Raw genomic sequence first — 20,720 nt, forward strand, 5'->3', positions numbered from 1 at the left:
AAACAGAAAATCCAGATATTGTATGCCTGGCTGAAACAAAACTAAATGAGGCAATCAAAATAGACTTGGATAATAGATATAATGTATGGAGAAGAGACAGAGGGGGTAAAGGAGGAGGAGGAGTCATGATAATGTTAAGGAAGGAGATAGTGATAAACCAAGTGGAATGTGGGGAAGGAAAAGCAGAAGTACTATATGTTAAGATGCATATTAATAAAAAAGAGTTAACAATCATTGTAACATATGTGCCACCAAAAACAAATTCATGGACCAATCAAGAATATAAAGACATGATAGATGACACAATAAGGAGTCTAACGAGAATCGTTAAAGAAAGGAGAAAAGTGATATTAGTAGGAGATTTCAACTATAAAGAAGTGGACTGGGAAAATTATGAAAGTGGTATGGGGGAAGAAGCCTGGGGAGAAAGATTCCTGAACCTAATGATAGACAATATAATGGACCAGAGAGTAAAGGAATGCACAAGATTCAGAGGAAACGACGAGCCGACGAGATTGGACCTAGTTTTTACAAGGGGTATACAAATGAATGATGATATAAGATATAAGTGCCCATTAGGAAAGAGTGACCATGTAATATTAGAAATGGATATAGAAGAGGGAAAGGAAGATAGAGACGATTCATACAAAGGAGACCCATTAAATTACAGAAAGGCTGATATTGAGAGTCTCAAAAACTATTTTAAAAACGTAAACTGGGAGATCGAAAACTCAGAGACGATGCAAGAGAAGTATACAGTAAAACCTCGCTTGACGAACGTCTCTAGGGACGAACAATTCGGGAGACGACCAAAAAATTTGTCAATATATCGACCCAGGGGACGAACGATATTTCGGGGGACGAATGCGATTAAACAGCTCGCCGGCAGGCAAGCCGTTTGTGTGATAGCCAATCCGGCTATCACACAACAACAAAACAAAATATAAGCACAAAAGAAAATAGAAACAGGAACATATGAAAAATATTACATAACATAATCTCCGTGTCACCACGATTTTCTCCTGTTTTTCCTGGGCATGGTGATGTTACCGGCGCACTCTACTGTAGCTTCCTCGGCATTATCCTCACTGCTCTGGTGGCTCTCAGCGTTGCTGTCATCATCATTCTTGCCATGTCCAGGTACTACAGATTGTGGCACATCCATCGCAGCTGTTTCCTCGCTCGCCTGGCAAGGAACACCACCCTGCTGCCCGCTCCTCTCACACTGAGCATCACCTCCGAGGATCAAAGGAATTTCCTGGCCACGTACCTTTAACTTCCCTTCTTGGAAGTCGAAACTTGCTCCCACACACGTGAGGAAGTCAATCCCCAGCAAGCAAGAGTCTTCCAAATGTAGAGACGAAGACTGGCAATCTTTCCATGTTTCCTACGCCGATGTTCACTATAACGGGTCTTCACATAGCGGCACTGACTTGTGACGCTACACAGCTGTTGTGTGGCTCTGGCACGCTGCGCACATCCAAAGTCCTCTCTCATGACTGTCTTCTCGGATCTTGTCTGTCTACCTCCCCATCCTCCTTTCCTCCATTCCATCATGCCATCAACGTCCAGTCTCTCAAGTAAATAACCTTTTCTTTTTTATTCTTTTTATTATCATTTTGATAGCATTTAGGTAAGTAGAACAATTTAGGCTTTTTATAATTATTTCGTTCATGTCATGCATACATTAAAGGTCTACTTTGAATGGGTTTTATGGACAAAAGTATGATTTTTTTTTGGTCTTGAACGGATTAATGGTATTTCAATACATTCTTATGGGAAAAATTGATTCAGGGGACGAACAAATCGGGTGACGAACAGGATTTAGAAACGAATTATGGTTGTGAGCTGAGGTTTTACTGTAACTTATTTTTTGAAATAACAAAATCAGGAGTCAGGGAATATGTCCCGAAATATAGACCTAAAGAAGAAGGAAAGAAAGATTGGTTTAATGCAAGGTGTGCTAAGGCAAAGGAGAAAAGAGATGGAGCATGGAAAAGGTGGAGGAGAAATATAAATCCAGTAAATAAGGAAAACTTCAAGGCAACGAGAAATGAATATGTTAAGGTGAGGAAGGAAAAGGATAAGAACTTTGAAAAAGACATTGTCGAAAAATGTAAGGAGCAAGCGAAATTGTACTACAGATTCATAAATGGAAAAATTAGGCAAAAAGAAACAATTAAAAGGTTAAAAGGAAAGAACGGGATGGTGGAAGACCCAAAAAGTATGGCAGAACTATTAAATAATAAATTTCCTGGAGGTCTTTACTAAGGAATCCAAATTTGAAAGCCCACAGGGTAATAGAGAGACTGTCTATATGAAAGAGATTAAAGTAACCAAGCTTGAAATAAAAGAGTTAATGAAGGAACTGGATGAAGAGAAGGCAATGGGACCAGATGAAGTCTCAGGCAGAATACTGAAAGAATGTAGAGAAGAACAAGCAAGTCCTATATACAACATCATAAAATGCTCAATAGAAAATGGAACAGTACTGGTAGAATGGAAAAGAGCTGAGATGATTCCCATATATAAGAGGGGGTCAGGGCACCAATACTTTTCCTCATTTATATTAACGACATGCCAGAAGGAGTGAACAGCTACATAAATCTGTTTGCAGATGATACGAAACTGTGCAGAGTTGTAAAGCAAAAGGAGGATTGTGAAATACTGCAAGAAGACCTAAATAAGATCTGGGAATGGAGTAAAAAGTGGGAAATGGAATTCAATGTGAACAAAAGCCAGGTCATGGAAATGGGAAAGAGTGAAAGACGACCCGTGGGAATCTATAAGATGGGAGATGGAGTTGAACTAGAGAAAGTAAAAAAGGAAAAGGAAATAGCAGTGAAGATGGAAGAAAACAATCAACCGGTAAGCCATATTGATAGAATTTTTAGAGAAACATATAATTTGCTAAGGAATATTGGAGTAGCATTTCACTACATGGACAAAGAAATGATGAAGAAATTGATAAGTACTATAATAAGACCCAGATTGGAATATGCAGGAGTAGTGTGGACCCCTCATAAAAAGAAACACAAAAGGAAGTTGGAGAGACTACAAAAAAATGGCTACAAGAATGGTTCCAAAATTTGAAGGGATGACATATGAGGAGAGACTAAAGGCTATGGATCTACCAACCCTGGAACAAAGAAGGGAGAGAGGGGATCTGATACAAGTTTACAAATTGATCAACGGAATGGACCAAGTGGATAATGAGAAACTGATCCTAAGAGAAGAATATGACACCAAGCACAAGATCGCATAGTAAAAACTGAGAAAGGAAGATGTCTGAGAGATATTAAAAATATAGTTTCCAGAGATGTATTGAGACGTGGAACAGTTTAGATGAAGAAGTAGTGTCTGCAACGAGTGTGCACACTTTTAAAGTAAGATTGGATAAGTGTAGATATGGAGACGGGGCCACACGAGCATAAAGCCCAGGCCCTGTAAAACTACAACTAGGTAAATACAACTAGGTAAATACACACACACACACACACACACACACACACACACACACACACACACACACACACACACACACACACACACACACACACACACACACACAGAGGCTACAAAAAATGGCTACAAAAATGGTCCCAGAACTTGAAGGGATGACATATGAGGAGAGACTAAAGGCTATGGATCTACCCACCTTGGAACAAAGAAGGGAGAGAGGAGACCTGATACAAGTCTATAAATTGATCAACGGAATGGACCAAGTGGATAATGAGAAACTGATCTTGAGAGAAGAATATGACACCCGAAGTACAAGATCGCATAGTAAAAAGTTGAGAAAGGGAAGATGTCTGAGAGATATTAAAAAAATATAGTATCCCGCAGAGATGTATTGAGACGTGGAACAGTTTAGATGAAGAAGTAGTGTCTGCAAAGGGTGTGCACACTTTTAAAGTAAGATTGGATAAGTGTAGATATGGAGACGGGGCCACACGAGCATAAAGCCCAGGCTCTGTAAAACTACAACTAGGTAAATACAACTAGGTAAATACACACACACACACACCTGTAAAACTACAACTAGGTAAACTAGGTAAATACACACACACACACACACACACACACACACACACACACACACACACACACACACAGTTTCCCGCAAAGATGTGTTGAGACTTGGAACAGTTTGAGTGAGGAAGTGGTGTCAGCAAAGAGTGTACATAGTTTTAAAGAAAAATTGGATAAGTGTAGATATGGAGACGGGACCACACGAGCATAAAGCCCAGGCCCTGTAACACTACAACTAGGTAAATACAACTAGGTAAATACACACACACACACACACACACACACACACACACACACACACACACACACACACACACACACACACACACACGAGACGCAGTAGAGGAAGCATGCAATACCGTCGCTCCTGAGAATCAGCTGATCTTCACTACCTTTGTTTGGGTTTACAGTGGCTCTGAAAAGTGTGGACTCATTTTTTTTTTTCATGAATACAGTGTTAAATAATAATGAGTGAGAAAGATATTCCATCTAAATGCAGGTATGTGACAAGGGAAAGACTGAAAGCTGATGATGACAATGTTGGTGAGGAGAAAGAGAATTTGAAGGCTTTGATAGAAACTTCACTATTTGATAGAGTCTTGACTATCAAATGTAAATTAGATAAATTGATAAAGGAGAGTATGGGAATGAAAGAGAATGAAGAACAGGATAAAGAGCTCCAGAAATTGAAAGAAAGGATAAAAAGAGTGGAAGAAAACGAAACTAGGCTAAGAACCGAAAATGAAGAATTAAAAGTGGAAGTAGCGAACTACAAGAAATTGATGGAAGAAGGACTCGGTAAAGCCGAGAAAGAAAAAGAGAAGCTAAAAGATCTAGTTAACAAAGAAGAAGAAAGAGTACAAGACGTGATTGAAAAAGAAGTACAAGCATGGAGAATCCAAGATAAGAAAAGATATAGAAAAACAAAACTCAGAAAAACAGAAGGTTGCAAAGATATATATATATATATATATATATATATATATATATATATATATATATATATATATATATATATAAAGAAAAATAGAAACGAGGAGGAAAAGAAGAGACACAATGTACAGGTGGCAGAAGCAAGAGAAAAAAATAATGAAAGGTTAGAGGAGGAGAAGAAGGCATTTTTTTGGAGAATTATAGGAGACAGGATAAGGAAATGGTATATAAAAGAGAAAGAAGAGAAAAGAATGGAGCAAGTTTAACTAAAAATGATAAGAACAAGAGATTAAAAATGATGTATACAAACATAGATGGGATTTTATCTAGTAAATTAGAATTAAGAGATTACATAAAGAAAGAAGAACCAGATATTGTGTGCCTGGTGGAAACAAAGTTAAATGAGGCAATAAAAATAGACATAGATAAAAGGTATAATATATGGAGGAGAGACAGAGTGGGTAAAGGAGGAGGAGGAGTCATGATGATGTTAAGGAAGGAGATAGTGGTAAATCAAGTGGAGTTTGGGAAGGAAAATCAGAAATACTGTATGTTAAGATGCATATTAACAAAAGGAGTTAACAATCATTGGAACATATGTGCCACCAAAACAAACTCATGGACTAACCAAGAATATAGAGACATGATAGATGACACAATAAGGAGTCTTACAAGAATCATTAAGGAAAGGAGAAAAGTGATATTGGTAGGAGATTTCAACTGTAAGGAGGTAGACTGGGAAAATTATGAAAGTGGTATGGGGAAGATGCCTGGGAGATAGATTCCTGAACCTAATGATAGATAATTTGATGGTCCAAAGAGTAAAGGAAAACACAAGATTCAGAGGAAACGATGAGCCGGCAAGATTAGACCTAGTTTTACAAGGGATATACCAATTAACGATGATATAAGATACAAGTGCCCATTGGGAAAGAGTGACCATGTAATATTAGAAATGGATATAGAAGAAGGAAAGGAAGATAGAGATGAATCATACAAAGGAGACCGATTAAATTACAGAAAGGCTGATATTGAGAATCTCAAGAACTATTTTAAAAACGTAAACTGGGAGGAGATGGAAAACTCATTAACGGTTCAAGAGAAATATAACTTATTTTTGGAAATATACAAAACTGGGATCAGGGAATATGTTCCAAAATATAAAGAAGAAGGAAAGAAAGATTGGTTTAATGCAAGATGTGCTAGGGCAAAGGAGAAACGAGATGGAGCATGGAAAAGGTGGAGAAGAAACAGAAATCCAGAAAATAAGGAAAACTTCAAAACAGCAAGAAATGAATATGCTAAGGTGAGAAAGGAAGAAGAAAAGAACTATGAAAAGGACATTGTCGAAAAATGTAAGGAACAACCAAAATTGTTCTACAGATTCATAAATGGAAAAATTAGACAAAAGAAACAATAGAAAGGTTAAAAGGAGAAAACAGAATGGTGGAAGACCCAAAAGTATGGCAGAACTGTTAAATAGTAAATTTCATGAGGTCTTTACTAAGAATCCAAATTTGAAAGACCACAGGGTAATAGAGACTGTCTATATGAAAGAGATTAAAGTAACCAAGCTTGAAATAAAAAGTTGATGACGGAATTGGATGAGGAAAAGGCAATGGGACCGGATGAAGTCTCAGGCAGAATACTGAAAGAATGTAGGGAAGAACTAGCAAGTCCAATATACAACATCATAAAATGCTCAATAGAAAATGGAACAGTGCCAGTGGAGTGGAAAAGAGCTGAGGTGGTTCCCATATATAAGAGCGGAAGGAAGGAAGAACCTTTAAATTACAGACCGGTATCACTAACTAGTGTAATATGCAAGATGTGTGAAAAAGTAATAAAGAAGCAATGGATTGAGTTTCTTGAAGACAACAAAATATTATCAAATAGCCAATTTGGTTTTAGAAAAGGTCGGTCATGTGTGACAAATTTATTGAGTTTCTACTCTAGAATAGTTGATAAAGTACAAGAGAGAGAGGATGGGTTGACTGTATTTATTTAGATCTAAAAAAGGCTTTTGATAAAGTGCCACATGAAAGATTACTATGGAAGTTAGAGGAGAAGGGTGGCTTAAAAGGAAGCACATTGAGATGGATGAAGAATTACTTAAGGGGAGAGAAATAAGGACGATAGTTAAAGATATGAAGTCCAAGTGGAGAACAGTAGACAGCGGAGTGCCACAGGGTCAGTATTGGCACCAATACTTTTCTCGTATATATAAATGACATGCCAGAGGAGTGAACAGCTACATAAATCTGTTTGCGGACGATGCGAAACTGTGCAGAGTCATTAAACAAAAGAGGATTGTGAAATACTACAGGAAGACTTAAACAAGATCTGGAAATGGAGCAAAAATGGGAGATGGAATTCAATGTGGACAAAAGCCATGTCATGGAAATGGGAAAAAGTGAAAGACGACCAGTGGGAATCTATAAGATGGGAGATGGAGTAGAACTAGAAAAAGTAAAAAGGAAAAGGACTTGGGAGTGACAATGGAAGAAAATAATCAACGGTAAGCCATATTGATAGAATTTTCAGAGACGTATAATTTGCTAAGGAATATTGGAGTAGCATTTCACTATATGGACAAGGAAATGATGAAGAAATTGATAAGTACTAAAATAAGACCTAGATTGGAATATGCAGGAGTTGTGTGGACTCCCATAAAAAGAAACACATAAGAAAATTAGAGACTACAAAAATGGCTACAAGAATGGTTCCAGAATTTAAAGGGATGGCATATGAGGAGAGACTAAAGGCAATGAATCTACCAACCTTGGAGCAGAGAAGAGAGAGAGGGGATCTGATACAAGTTTATAAATTGATTAACGGAATGGATGAAGTGGATAATGAGAAACTGATCCTGAGAGAAGAATATGACTTTAGAAGCACAAGATTGCATAGTAAGAAACTAAGGAGGGGACGATGTCTGAGAGATGTTAAAAAATTTAGTTTACCACAAAGATGTGTTGAGACTTGGAACAGTTTGAGTGAGGAAGTGGTGTCAGCAAAGAGTGTGCATAGTTTTAAAGAAAAATTGGATAAGTGTAGATATGGAGACGGGACCACATGAGCATAAAGCCCAGGCCCTGTAAAACTACAACTAGGTAAATACAACTAGGTAAATACACACACACACACAGATTTAAGTAATGGATAATGCTGGGCAGTGGAGCGAGAAAGTGTTACAGTTTACTATTGTTAATGTAATGGACCAGTGGGTGGAGTCAACAAGGTACAGGAGGGATGAAGAACCATCATTACTTGACCTAGTTTTCACTAAGAAACCAGAGCCCTCTCCAATCATACAATACCTTCGTCCAATGTGGAAAAGTGATCATGTGACATTAGAGATGCAAATGCAGGAGGAAGATGAGATAAGTTACAGGGAAGACTATAAAGGAGAGAGATTAAATTATGCAAGAGCAGATTTTGAAAAATTAAGGATTTATTGTGCTGATATTGAGTGGAGTAATATGTGCAGAAAGACTGTGCAAGAGAAATATGATATATTCTTACAGAAATACAATGAAGGAGTAAAAAAGTTTTTTCCTGTTTGTAAAGTTAGGAAAAAAATGCATGCTTGGTACAATGCTAGATGCATACAAGCAAAAAAGGCAAAAGATAAAGCGTGGAAGAAACTCTTAAAGCAGGGAAATGACTATAATAGACAACAGTACAAAGATGCTAGAAATGAATATATTAGAGTATGGAGAGAGGAAGAAATTTTGAGAAAGATGTAGTGGATAAAAGCAAAGATGAGCCCAAACTTTTCTACAAGTTTATAAACAGCAAAACAAAGAATAAGGAAACAATTGAAAAAATAATTAAAGAAGGGAAGACATACCAAACAGAGAAGGAAATGTGTGAAATAATGAATGAGAGCTTCAAAACGGTATTCACTGCAGAAGATGATTTCATAGAATATAATAGGACATTGGATTGCCAAGGATTACAAGAGATTGCAGTGCACAAAGAGGATATTGGAAGATTACTGGATAAGTTGAAAGTCAGAAAAACAATGGGGCCAGATTGTGTATCAGGCTGGGTGTTAAAAATATGTAAAGAGCAATTACTGGATCCTATTTAGGCAATAATTAAAAGTTCAATAAATGAAGGGAAAGTTCCACTAGAGTGGAAGAGAGCCAATGTAATATTGTCATTTAAAGGAGGAAAGGCAACTGAACCACTAAACTACAGACCATGTCACTTACAAGTATTGTAAGGAAGTTATGTGAAATAATTATCAAAGAAAAATGGGTTAATTTTCTAGAAGAGGAGCAAGTAATTTCAAACAGACAATTTGAGTTCAGGACAGGATGGTCATGTTTATCAAACTTATTAAGCTTCTACTTGAGAGTTATTGCAGGACTTGAAAACAGAGATGGATGGGTAGACACAGTATACTTGGACATTAAAAAGGCTTTTGATAAAGTCCCTCACGGAAGACTACTTTGGGAACTAGAGAACATAGGAGGACTATGAGGAATCTTGCTCGAACGGACAAGAGATTATTTGAAGGATAGGGTAATGATAACTGTGATCAGAGATACATACTCATCTTGGGGCAAAGTAACTAGCGGAGTGCGACAAGGGTCAGTGTTAGCCCCCATTATGTTTCAAGTTTATGTAAATGACATTCACTTTGGGATAAACAGTTATATAAATTCATTCACTGATGATGCAAAGCTGTTAAGAGTTATCAAAACCAGAGAGGACTGCCTGCTGTTGCAGGAAGATTTAAACAAGATCTATGCGTGGAGGAGGAAGTGGAAATTGGAGTTTAATGTCAAGAAATGTCACATAATGGAGCTAGGAAAGAGTAAGAGAAGACCAGTATGGAACTATTTGATGGGAGAGGAACAAATGATGAAGACTAAAGAGGAAAAAGATCTTGAAGTGATCATACAAGAAAATCTGAGCCCTGATGAACACATAAGCAAAATATTTGGGCTATCATATAAAATGTTGACTAATATTAGAGTGGCATTTCATTACAAGGATAAAGATATGATTAAAAAAAAATCATCACAACCATGATATGCCCAGGGCTGGAATATGCAGCAGTGGTATGGTCTCTGAGCTCTAAAAAGGATATAAGGAAATTGGAAAGGATACAGAAGATTGCTACAAAGATGGTGTTGGAACTAAAGGACCTCACATATGAAGAACAACTGAAGGAAATGGGACTGTCAACCTTACAAGATAGAAGAGAACGGGGGGACCTAATAACAATGTATAAGATAGTAAATGATATCGAAAAGATAGACAAAGAAGACCTGGTGCTATTGACAGAAGAAGATGGAAGCACAAGAGGACATGAAAAGATCAGGATGAGGCAGTGTGTGAAGGATATTGGAAAATACAATTTTCCACACAGAACAGTGGAAAAATGGAATGCATTGGATAATAGAATTGTCACAGCACATAGTGTACACCAGGGTTGCCAGGTTTTCTGGCTAAAAAGATGCCAAGTTATGGAAAAAATATGAAAAATGAAACTCATTTTTAATATGAAAAAATATGAAACTTTTATCTATTTTCATGGACATGTGACATGATGAGTAACTAAATCCTATTAAAATATAACTGAAGTTATAAGACTGTAGAATACAAATAGAATCTCACATGATACATCACTGATGTATCATGTGAGAAAAAAGATATTTAATTCAAGTGATGTAACATCACTTGAATTCCAGATGATAATAATAAAAATGGCTGAAACATATTATATTGTAGTCTTGTAGACTGGATCAGTTTCTGAAAATGTTTGTAATGTGTTAAATAAATATATCCTTTAAAATAAATATATCCTTTATATAAACATTTCCTTGAAATACAAAAAAAAAAAAAAAAAAAAACTCAGTTTCTGAAAAATCTCTAATTCACAGATTACAGAATAAATATATCCTTTAAAATAAATATATCTTTTATATAAATATTTCCTTGAAAATATATCCTTTGGTTAGATACCAAGATTACCAACTCTGCTGGGGCTCTACTGTAAATATATTCAAATGCATCATCGGATTCACAAATGTTTGCTGAACTGGTCCCTTCATACATGTTTTTGGTGGAGAAGAGTTGCAGCATCTTTTGATTAGGTACAAAAAAATCACAACATTTTGAGATCAGATCAAATCATAGGAAGATTCATATCGGGAAATATACCTAAAAAAAAAAACAAGTATTGGCCATTAGAATGTATTCATTCATATTACAAAGGCGAAACAAATATCACTCTACATGGAACATATACATCAATAGAAGTAATTCCTTCAGAGAGAGAGATAACTTATGAGATGGGAGCTGAGACTATTATTGAATGCAAATTGGTTTGGGGTTCTACTTAGAAAAAGATGTGTATATTTTAGAGTCAATAGAAAAATGACTTGCAACTTTATGCTAGTAAAAGAATGGTCTTTGTAAAGTAACAGTTTCATATCAAGGGGAAAAAAAAAAAATATGAAATTCTGAAAAATGAAACAATAAATTTTCCTGAAACACAATAAAAATATGAAAAGGCAGAATTTGGGAAAAAGAATGGAAATGGTGTACATTAATGGTATGGAATTGGGGGAAATAGGATAATTAGAATTGATCTTGGCGTGAAGTTTTTGAATGAGAGATATGTCATGATGGCTGATAACAGATCTGAGGAGATAATGAAATTTTAGCAGCTTTTCATGGGTGCGTGATAGAATAAAAAAGAAGGAAGTGATAAGAGGTTGACTGTACATAACTTTAAAGAAAAACTAGATAAATGGAGATATGGAGACAGGACACATGAGTGTGAATCTGTACAATACAACTACGTAAATAAAACTAGGTAAATACACACACACACACACACACACACACACACACACACACACACACACACACACACACACACTATGTCCATTGGGGAAGAGTGATCATGTGGTTATGGAAATGCAGATAGCAATAACACAGCGAAGGAAAGATGAGACATACAGGAGTGGTAGATTGAATTAGAGAAAGATGGACACAAAGTTTGAAAAATTATTTCAGAACATTAGATTGGGAGATGTTACAAATCAGAGAAGTGCAAAAAAAATATGAGATCTTTATGAAATATTATAAAGAAGGAGTTATGAAATTTGTACCAAAGTATAAACCGAGAGAGGAAGGAAGAAAGGATTGGTTTAATGCAACTTGTGTTAAGGCTAAAGAAAAGAGATGTGGCTGGAAAAGATGGAAAAAGAGCAGGAATATACTAAACAAGGAGAATTATAGAGTGGCGAGAAATGAGTATGTGAAGGTAAGGAAGAAGGAAGAAAGAAAATTTGAAAAAGATATTGTAGACAAGAGTAAGGAACATCCAAAATTGTTTTACAGGTTCATAAATGGTAAACTTAAAAAGAGAGTCCATTGAAAGATTAAAAGGAGAGCAAGCGATAGTAGATGACCCTAAGAATATAGCGGAATTGCTAAATAATAGGTTTCAACAAGTATTTACTAAAGAAACAATGTTTGTAAAGCCTCAGAATGTAGAAGGAAATGTGCACATGGATGACATTAAGATACCTAAAAAGGAGTTATATAAAATGTTGGAGGAACTTAAAGATGATAAAGCGATGGGACCAGATGAAGTTTCAGGAAAATTATTGAAGGAATGTAGAGAAGAATTGATAGATCCATTATATGATATTATAAGGTGCTCATTAGAAACAGGGAAGTACCAGTAGAGTGGAAAAGAGCTGAAGTGGTGCCCATTTATAAGGGAGGCAGTAAGGAAGAGCCTCTTAACTATAGACCTGTGTCTTTAACAAGTGTGGTCGGTAAGATTTGTGAGAGGGTGATAAAGAAATATTGGATACGGTTCCTGGAGGATCATAAGTTATTATCGGATCATCAATTTGGCTTTAGGAAAGGGAGGTCATGTGTAACAAATCTACTGAGCTTTTATTCAAGAGTGGTTGACAAAATACAAGAGAGAGGGATGGATGGACTGTGTATATTTGGATTTAAAAAAGCTTTTGACAAGGTACCTCACATGAGACTGCTATGGAAATTAGAGATTTATGGAGGACTGAAGGAAAAGTGTTAAAGTGGATGGAAAACTACTTGAGATGGAGGAGATGAGAATGGTAATAAGGGATGCAAAGTCGGACTGGTTGGTGGTGGAGAGTGGAGTCCCACAAGGTTCAGTGCTGGCACCAATACTTTTCCTTGTCTATATTAATGATATGCCAGAGGAGTAAACAGTTATATTAATTTGTTTGCGGATGATGCGAAGTTGTGTAGGTGTGTGAAGAGTGAAGAAGATTGTGAAATTTTACAGGCAGATCTGGATAGATTTGGGAGTGGAGCAAGAGGTGGAAATGGAATTTAATCTGAGCAAAAGTCATGTGATGGAGATGGGGAAGAGTGGAAGACGGCCAAGAGGGTCATATAAGATGGGTGAAGGAGTAGTGTTGAAAAAGGTGGAAAAGGAAAAGGATTTGGGAGTGATAATACAAGACCATGGGCAGTTTGAGGCTCATATTGACAAGATGTTTGGAGAAACATATAATTTGATTAGAAATATTGGATTAGCCTTTCATTATATGGATAAAGATATGATGAAGAAATTAATTAGTACGGTAATTAGACCAAGATTGGAATATGCTGGGGTGGTTTGGTCCCCTTATAAAAAGAAGCATATAAGGAAGTTGGAGAGATTGCAGAGAATGGCAACAAAATGGTTCGAATTGGCAGAAATGACCTATGAGGAGAGATTAAAAGAAATGAATTTGCTTACCTTGGAACAAAGAAGAGAAAGAGGAGATTTAATACAGGTTTATAAACTGTTGAACGGTTTGGATGAAGTGGATAATGAGCAAATGATGTTGAGAGAGGAAAATTTAAATAGAACTATGAGATCGCATAGTAAAAAGATAGTCAAGGGAATATGCTTGAAGGATGTGAAGAAATATAGTTTCCCACAAAGATGTGTGGAGGTGTGGAATAGTTTGAGTGAGGAGGTGGTGTCAGTGAGGAGTGTGCATAGTTTTAAAGGAAAGTTGGATGTGTGTAGATATGGAGACGGGGCCACACGAGTATGATTCCCAGGCCCTGTAAAATTACAACTAGGTGAATACAACTAGGTGAATACACACACACACACACACACACACACACACACACACACACACACACACACACACACACACACACACACACACACACACACACACACACACACACAAGGTGATAGATGAAGAGAAATCTAGAAGAAATGAAGAATATAAAGTGGGAAGATGGAATTATGCCAAGACAGATTTTGGAAACCTAAAGAAATTCTTTCAAGAGACAAATTGGATGAAATTCAAGAGTGCTAAGGAGCAAATGAAAAGTGGAAGGAATTTATAAAATATACAAAGAAGGTGAGAAAAATTTGTACCAATAAGACAACATAGAGAAGTTGGAAAGCAGGACTGGTTTAACGATAGATGTGAAAAGGCTAGAACAAGAAAAGAGGATGCATGGAAGAGGTGGAGAAGGAAAAGACGGATTAAGCAGTGGGAAAGTTACAAAAGAGCAAGAAATGAATATGTGTTGATTAGAAGAGAAGAAAGAAAGAAACAAGAAAAGGATATAATTGATAAATGTAAAGACCAACCAAGGCTTTTTACAGACATGTGAACAACAACATCAAAAATAGAGAAAGTATTGAAAGTTTAGAAGTAAATGGAGTATGCAGTGAAGATCCCAGGAAATGGCAGAGGCTATGAATGGATGCTTTCGGAAGGTATTCACAAAGGAGACTGCTTTTGACAAACCACTGGTAATGGAACAGAAAGGGATTATGAAGGAGTTTCAAGTAACTGTGGAGGAGATCAAGAATATGATGGGGAGTTTAGAAGTGAGAAAAGCTGTGGGACCTGATGGGGTATCAGGATGGATTTTAAGAGAATGCAGGAGCAACTGGCAGAAAAAGTTTGTGAAGTAATTGATGCCTCATTAAGGGAAGGTGTAGTGCCCCAAGACTGGAAAAGAGCTAACATTGTCCCAATCTATAAATCAGGTAACAAGAGAGACCCATTGAACTATAGACCAGTGTCACTTACAAGTGTGGTAGCTAAGATGTGTGAGAGGGTGGTGAAGAATAGATGGACAGACTTCTTGGAGAAAAATGACATACTTTGTGAGTGTCAATTTGGTTTTAGAAAGGGCGTTCATGCACGACAAACCTGATATGTTACTATTCGAGGGTGATAGATGTAATACAGGAAAGAGATGGTTGGGCTGATGGAATATATCTGGATTTAAAAAAGGCCTTTGATAAGGTACCACACCAGAGACTGATCTGGAAACTTGAAATGGTAGGAGGAGTGCATGGCAGTTTACTAAAATGGATGGAAGACTTTTGGTAGGAAGAGAAATGAGAACAATAATTAAGGACAGACCATCAGAATGGGGCTTGGTGGAGAGTGGAGTTCCACAGGGATCAGTGTTGGCACCAGTAATGTTCGCAGTCTACATAAATGACATGGTGGATGGGGTGTCCAGTTATGTGAGCCTATTTGCAGACGATGCAAAATTGTTAAGAAAAGTGAGATGTGACAAAGATTGCGAACTACTCCAGGAAGACTTGGACAGAATATGGAAATGGAGCTGTACATGGCAAATGGAGTTCAACACGACAAAATGCAAGAAAATAGAGTTTGGCAAGAGTGAAAGAAGAATCAGGAGTATGTACAAGATAGGAAATGAAGACATAAAACCAGTCATGAAGAAAAAGACCTTGGGGTGACAATTACCAATGACCTATCGCCAGAGAGACATATAAACAAAATAATTGGAGAAGTATTGAACTTATTGAGGAACATAAGAGTGGCGTCAGTATATCTAGATGAAGAAATGATGAAGAAAATAATTACTGCAATGATAAGACCGAGGCTTGAATATGCAACAATACAGTGGGCTCGAACTTAAAGAAACACATAAGGAAACTAGAGAAAGTACAGAGGGCTGCAACGAAAATGGTGCCTGACTTAAGAGATTTGACTTATGAAGACAGACTGAAAAGAATGCAACTTCCAACCCTGGAAAACAGAAGAGAAAGGGGAGACCTGATAGCAATATACAGAGTGATGATTGGCATGGAAAAATGGATAGGGAAGATCTGTGTATGTGGAATGGAAGAATGTCGAGAGGGCATGGGAAAAAACTAAAAATGGCCACTTATAGGAGAGATGTGAAAAAATATAGCTTCCCTCATAGAAGGGTGGAAGCATGGAATAGTTTAGACGTGGAAGTGGTCAACGCAAGGAATATTCATGATTTTAAGAAAAAGCTGGACATTAATAGATATGGAGACGGGACAACACGAGCATAGCTCTTTTCCCGTATGTTACAATTAGGTAAATACAATTAGGTAAATACACACACACACACACACACACACACACACACACACACACAAAGGAAGGAAGAGGAAAGAAACTATGAAAAGGACATTGTCGAAAAATGTAAGGAGCAACCAAAATTGTTCTATAGATTCATAAATGGAAAAATAAGGCAAAAAGAAACAATAGAAAGGTTAAAAGGAGAGTACAGGATGATGGAAGACCCTAAAAGTATGGCAGGACTGTTAAATAGTAAATTTCAGGTCTTTACTAAGGAATCCAAATTTGAAAGGGTAATAGAGAGACTGTCTATATGAAAGAAATTAAAGTAACCAAGCTTGAAATAAAAGAGATGATGAAGGAATTGGATGAAGAGAAGGCAATGGGAATGGATGAAGTCTCAGGCAGAATACTGAAAGAATGTAGGGAAGAACTAGCACGTCCTATATACAACATCATAAAATGCTCAATAGAAAATGGAACAGTACCAGTAGAATGGAAAAGAGCTGAGGTGGTTCCCATATATAAGAGTGGAAGAAAGGAAGAACCCTTAAATTGCAGACCGGTATTACTAACTAGTGTAATATGCAAGATGTGTGAAAGAGTAATAATAAAACAATGGATTGAGTTCCTTGAAGACAACAAATTATTATCAAATAGCAAATTTGGTTTTAGAAAAGGTTGGTCATGTGTAACAAATTTACTGAATTTCTACTCTAGAATAGTTGATAGAGTACAAGAGAGAGAGGGATGGATTGACTGTATTTATTTGGATTTGAAAAAGGCATTTGATAAAGTGCCACATGCAAGATTACTGTGGAAGTTAGAGGAGAAGGGTGGCTTAAAAGGAAACATTGAGATGGATGGAAAATTATTTTAGGGGGAAAGAAATAAGAATGGTAGTTAAAGATATGAAGTCCATGTGGAGAGCAGTAGAAAGTGGAGTGCCACAGGGGTCAGTATTGGCGTTAATACTTTTTTCATATATATATATATATATATATATATATATATATATATATATATATATATATATATATATATATATATATATATATATATATATATATATATATATATATATATATATATATATATATATATATATATATATATATATATATATATATATATATATATATATATATATATATATATATATATATATATATATATATATATATATATATAAGTGACATGCCAGAGGGAGTGAACAGCTACATAAATATGTTTGCGGAGGATGCGAAACTGTGCAGAATTATAAAGCAAAAAGAGGTTTGTGAAATACTGCAGGAAGACCTAAATAAGATCTGGAAATGGAGTAAAAAGTTGGAGATGGAATTCAATGAGACATATAATTTGCTAAGGAATATTGGATCAGCATTTTACTACATGGGCAAATAAATGATGAAGAAATTGATAAGTACTGTAATAAGACCCAGATTGGAATATGCAAGAGTTGTGTTGACCCTCATAAAAAGAAACACATAAGGAAGTTGGAGAGACTACAAAAAATTGCTACAAGAATGGTTCCAGAATTTGAATGGATGACATATGAGGAGAGAGTAAAGGCTATTGATCTACCAATCCTGAAACAGAGAAGGGAGAGAGGGGATATGATACAAATTTATAAATTGATCAACGGAATAGATAAAGTGGATAATGAGAAACTGATCCTGAGAGAAGAATACTGGTAACTCTTGACTTACGCGTGTTTGATTTACGCGTGTTTGATTTACGCGTTTTTGTTATAATTCGACCCAAAAAATATAATTTATTTAATTTACGTGATCGGTTTGCTTATACGCAATTTGGCCCAACCGCATTTTCAAATTGAGCGCCAGATGCAATTTCAAACTGCACGCCAGAGAGTTCTACAGCTAGCCGATAGGTGGGAGGTCTGGGGCCGGATCCAAGAAGCAGGTTGTTGTTTATGTTGGTACAGATAATCTCCATAGCAACCTCCTGCTCACATACCAACCTTTGTTAAATAGCATCCACAAAGATTCGTTGCTGTTAGCAGGTGGAGGTTGGTAGCTTGCCTAAAAGTGCTCATTGGCTGACAGGAACTGGAGCCAAGAAACTTTAACAACGTCAGAGCAACCTCCTGCCGCGAAATGGCATCCATGAACGCTTGGAGGGATGGTAACGAGGTTGCTCTTAGGTTGCTGGTAACACCCCTCCAGGTGGTGTTACTGTCTTGTATATGCATTTATGTTCACAAAACAACATTTCTATTAGCTTTTTACAAACCTTGCCCTCAAGAAAGGATTTTTTTGTAATCCATAAAGTAAAATCTTAAATGGAATACCAAAAAATAAAGCAGAGATGAGATCGCCCACAGACGAGGTGGAAACTTGCGGCGACTCGGCCGGTTCTTCTTCTTGTGACCCTTTTTAGCTTGCGTGTTGTTTTTCACGATATTTATGTTTCCACTCCTCTATTGCATGCTATAATGGATATCATATCTTAGTATTCATGTACGCTCATGCCATGAGGATAACCTCGACTCTGTGGCACTGAGTGATAGTGAATTACTAATGAAATACCACGGTATTTCATTAGTAATTCACTATCACTCAGTGCCACGGAGTTGAGGTTATCCTCATGGCATGAGCGTACATGAATACTAAGATATGATATCCATTTCACATCACGAATTTCAACTGACGTCACAGCGGTAGCCAACGAGATGCCATGCTATCATTCCACCGTCAGTTGGTTGCTACCTCCTCGCATTCACGCATCTAGCCGCTCCTGCTCCGTTCTACTCCAAGCAACGTCTCGCTGGGTAAGCTTTCTCCTATACAGTCCTAAGTTGACTGTAGGTGAAAAGCACATCGATGGACTACATTTTTCTGATAGGCAAGCAGTGTGGAGTTTGTACAGGGGTTAATGCCGCCTTACGGTGATGCCATATGGTGTATTATGACCGTCTTGTCTCTCTCTTTTATTGAGCAATGTGATGTTGGGCACGGAGCAGTCTCTTCCTCTGCCCCTCTCCCTTTCGTCGTCTTCAGATGGGAAGAAAAGGAAGTGGTGCTCGATGGATGATTCCAGTCCTCCTCCACCTTGCGCTTCACCACCATCACTCCTGGGGCCAAGGTCGGCAGGCGCCACGTCAGAGTCTGCTGTGTTTTAGAACAGAGTTGCCTTGGATAGGCTGTCTAGCCTAGTGTTGGGCCTTATTGACAAGCTGAACAGGACCCCAGCACCGCCGGATGCATCTACAGACACCGGGAATGACTTTAGTGGATTTCATGCCCTCTTGTCGTCTGAAGACGAGGCAGGGGTTGCCCCTGCTAGCCAGCCGGACCCTCTTGACGGGTTAGACCACCTCACCCGTGACGATGATGTGGATGAAGATTTTCTGAGGGCTTTGGGTGACCTTTCTGGCCACTTCCATGGCAAGGAGGAGAAGGGAGAGCTGCTCGCCGACAGCTTGGCCACTATCCTCAATGCCAGCCTTTGCTGACGGCCTGTGTCTGAGAGTGTGAAGTTAACATGTGCAAAGATTAAGCTCTCGAGTAATGTGGCGAACCTCACGACGCCTGTGACAAACGTGGCTATAACCAAGGCCATAAGTGTGAATGGAAGGCTGGTAGATGCCAAGCTTTTCCAGACTAACTGCCTGTTGACAAAGGCAATAGTTCCCATTGCTGTGTGTGTTAATGACATTGGACAGAAGAAGGGTAAGAGCTTGTCGTGTTATTTAGATGGCCTTAATAGTTGTTTGGGCCTTCTTTCTTCAGCAGTGAATTACCTCAACCAGTTGCGGAAGAACGTGGCCCGAGTCCATGTCCGTGACTTGGCCATGGTCGATCTCTGCAAATGGGAGTGTGAGGTGGGTCAGCAGGAGTTATTTCCCTTTGATGTGACCTGCAAGTGTGAGGAGATCCACAAGGCAGGTCGGCTGGGCCGGCTGTTCATCTGCTCTTCCTCCAAGACGTCTGGCAAGAGGTTTTCTTCCTCTTCACGGTCATCACACTGTCCCTCTCAGGCTCACTACCAGTCCTGCCCTCGTTCTCAGACCCGGCCTTTTATTTGGCTAGCGGCCTCCCCATGGGAGGGGGATGCACGGGCCGAAACTACACCAGCACTAACCCCTCTGGTGAGTTCCTCAATTCGACAATTAGTTAATACTCCTGATAATTTTAGAGGAGGTAAGATTATTTCTGCTGAGTCCATGTGGAGGTCTCTGACTCAAGATTCCTGGATTTATGATGTGGTGAGGGGGAAATTTTCTTGATTTTGTGTCTTTGCCTATTCAGCCTGTACCTCCTCGTCCTCTAACCCTGTCTCAAGCCGATGATTGGGCTTTGGACAATGCTTTACATCACTTCCTTATTCAGTCAATTGTGGAGCCTTGTTTACCTGATGTTCATGGTTTCT

General features: G+C 37.8%; 1 protein-coding gene across 9 annotated transcripts in view; it reads left to right on the forward strand.

The window, feature by feature from the left end:
- Positions 1-20,720, forward strand: part of LOC123517175 (ubiquitin thioesterase otubain-like) — a 392,577-nt gene that overhangs the window by 4,775 nt on the left and 367,082 nt on the right. The gene's annotated exons all lie outside the window — the stretch shown is intronic.

The sequence above is a fragment of the Portunus trituberculatus genome, chromosome 41 (genome assembly GCF_017591435.1).
Source record: "Portunus trituberculatus isolate SZX2019 chromosome 41, ASM1759143v1, whole genome shotgun sequence".
Taxonomy (NCBI): Eukaryota; Metazoa; Arthropoda; class Malacostraca; order Decapoda; family Portunidae; genus Portunus; species Portunus trituberculatus.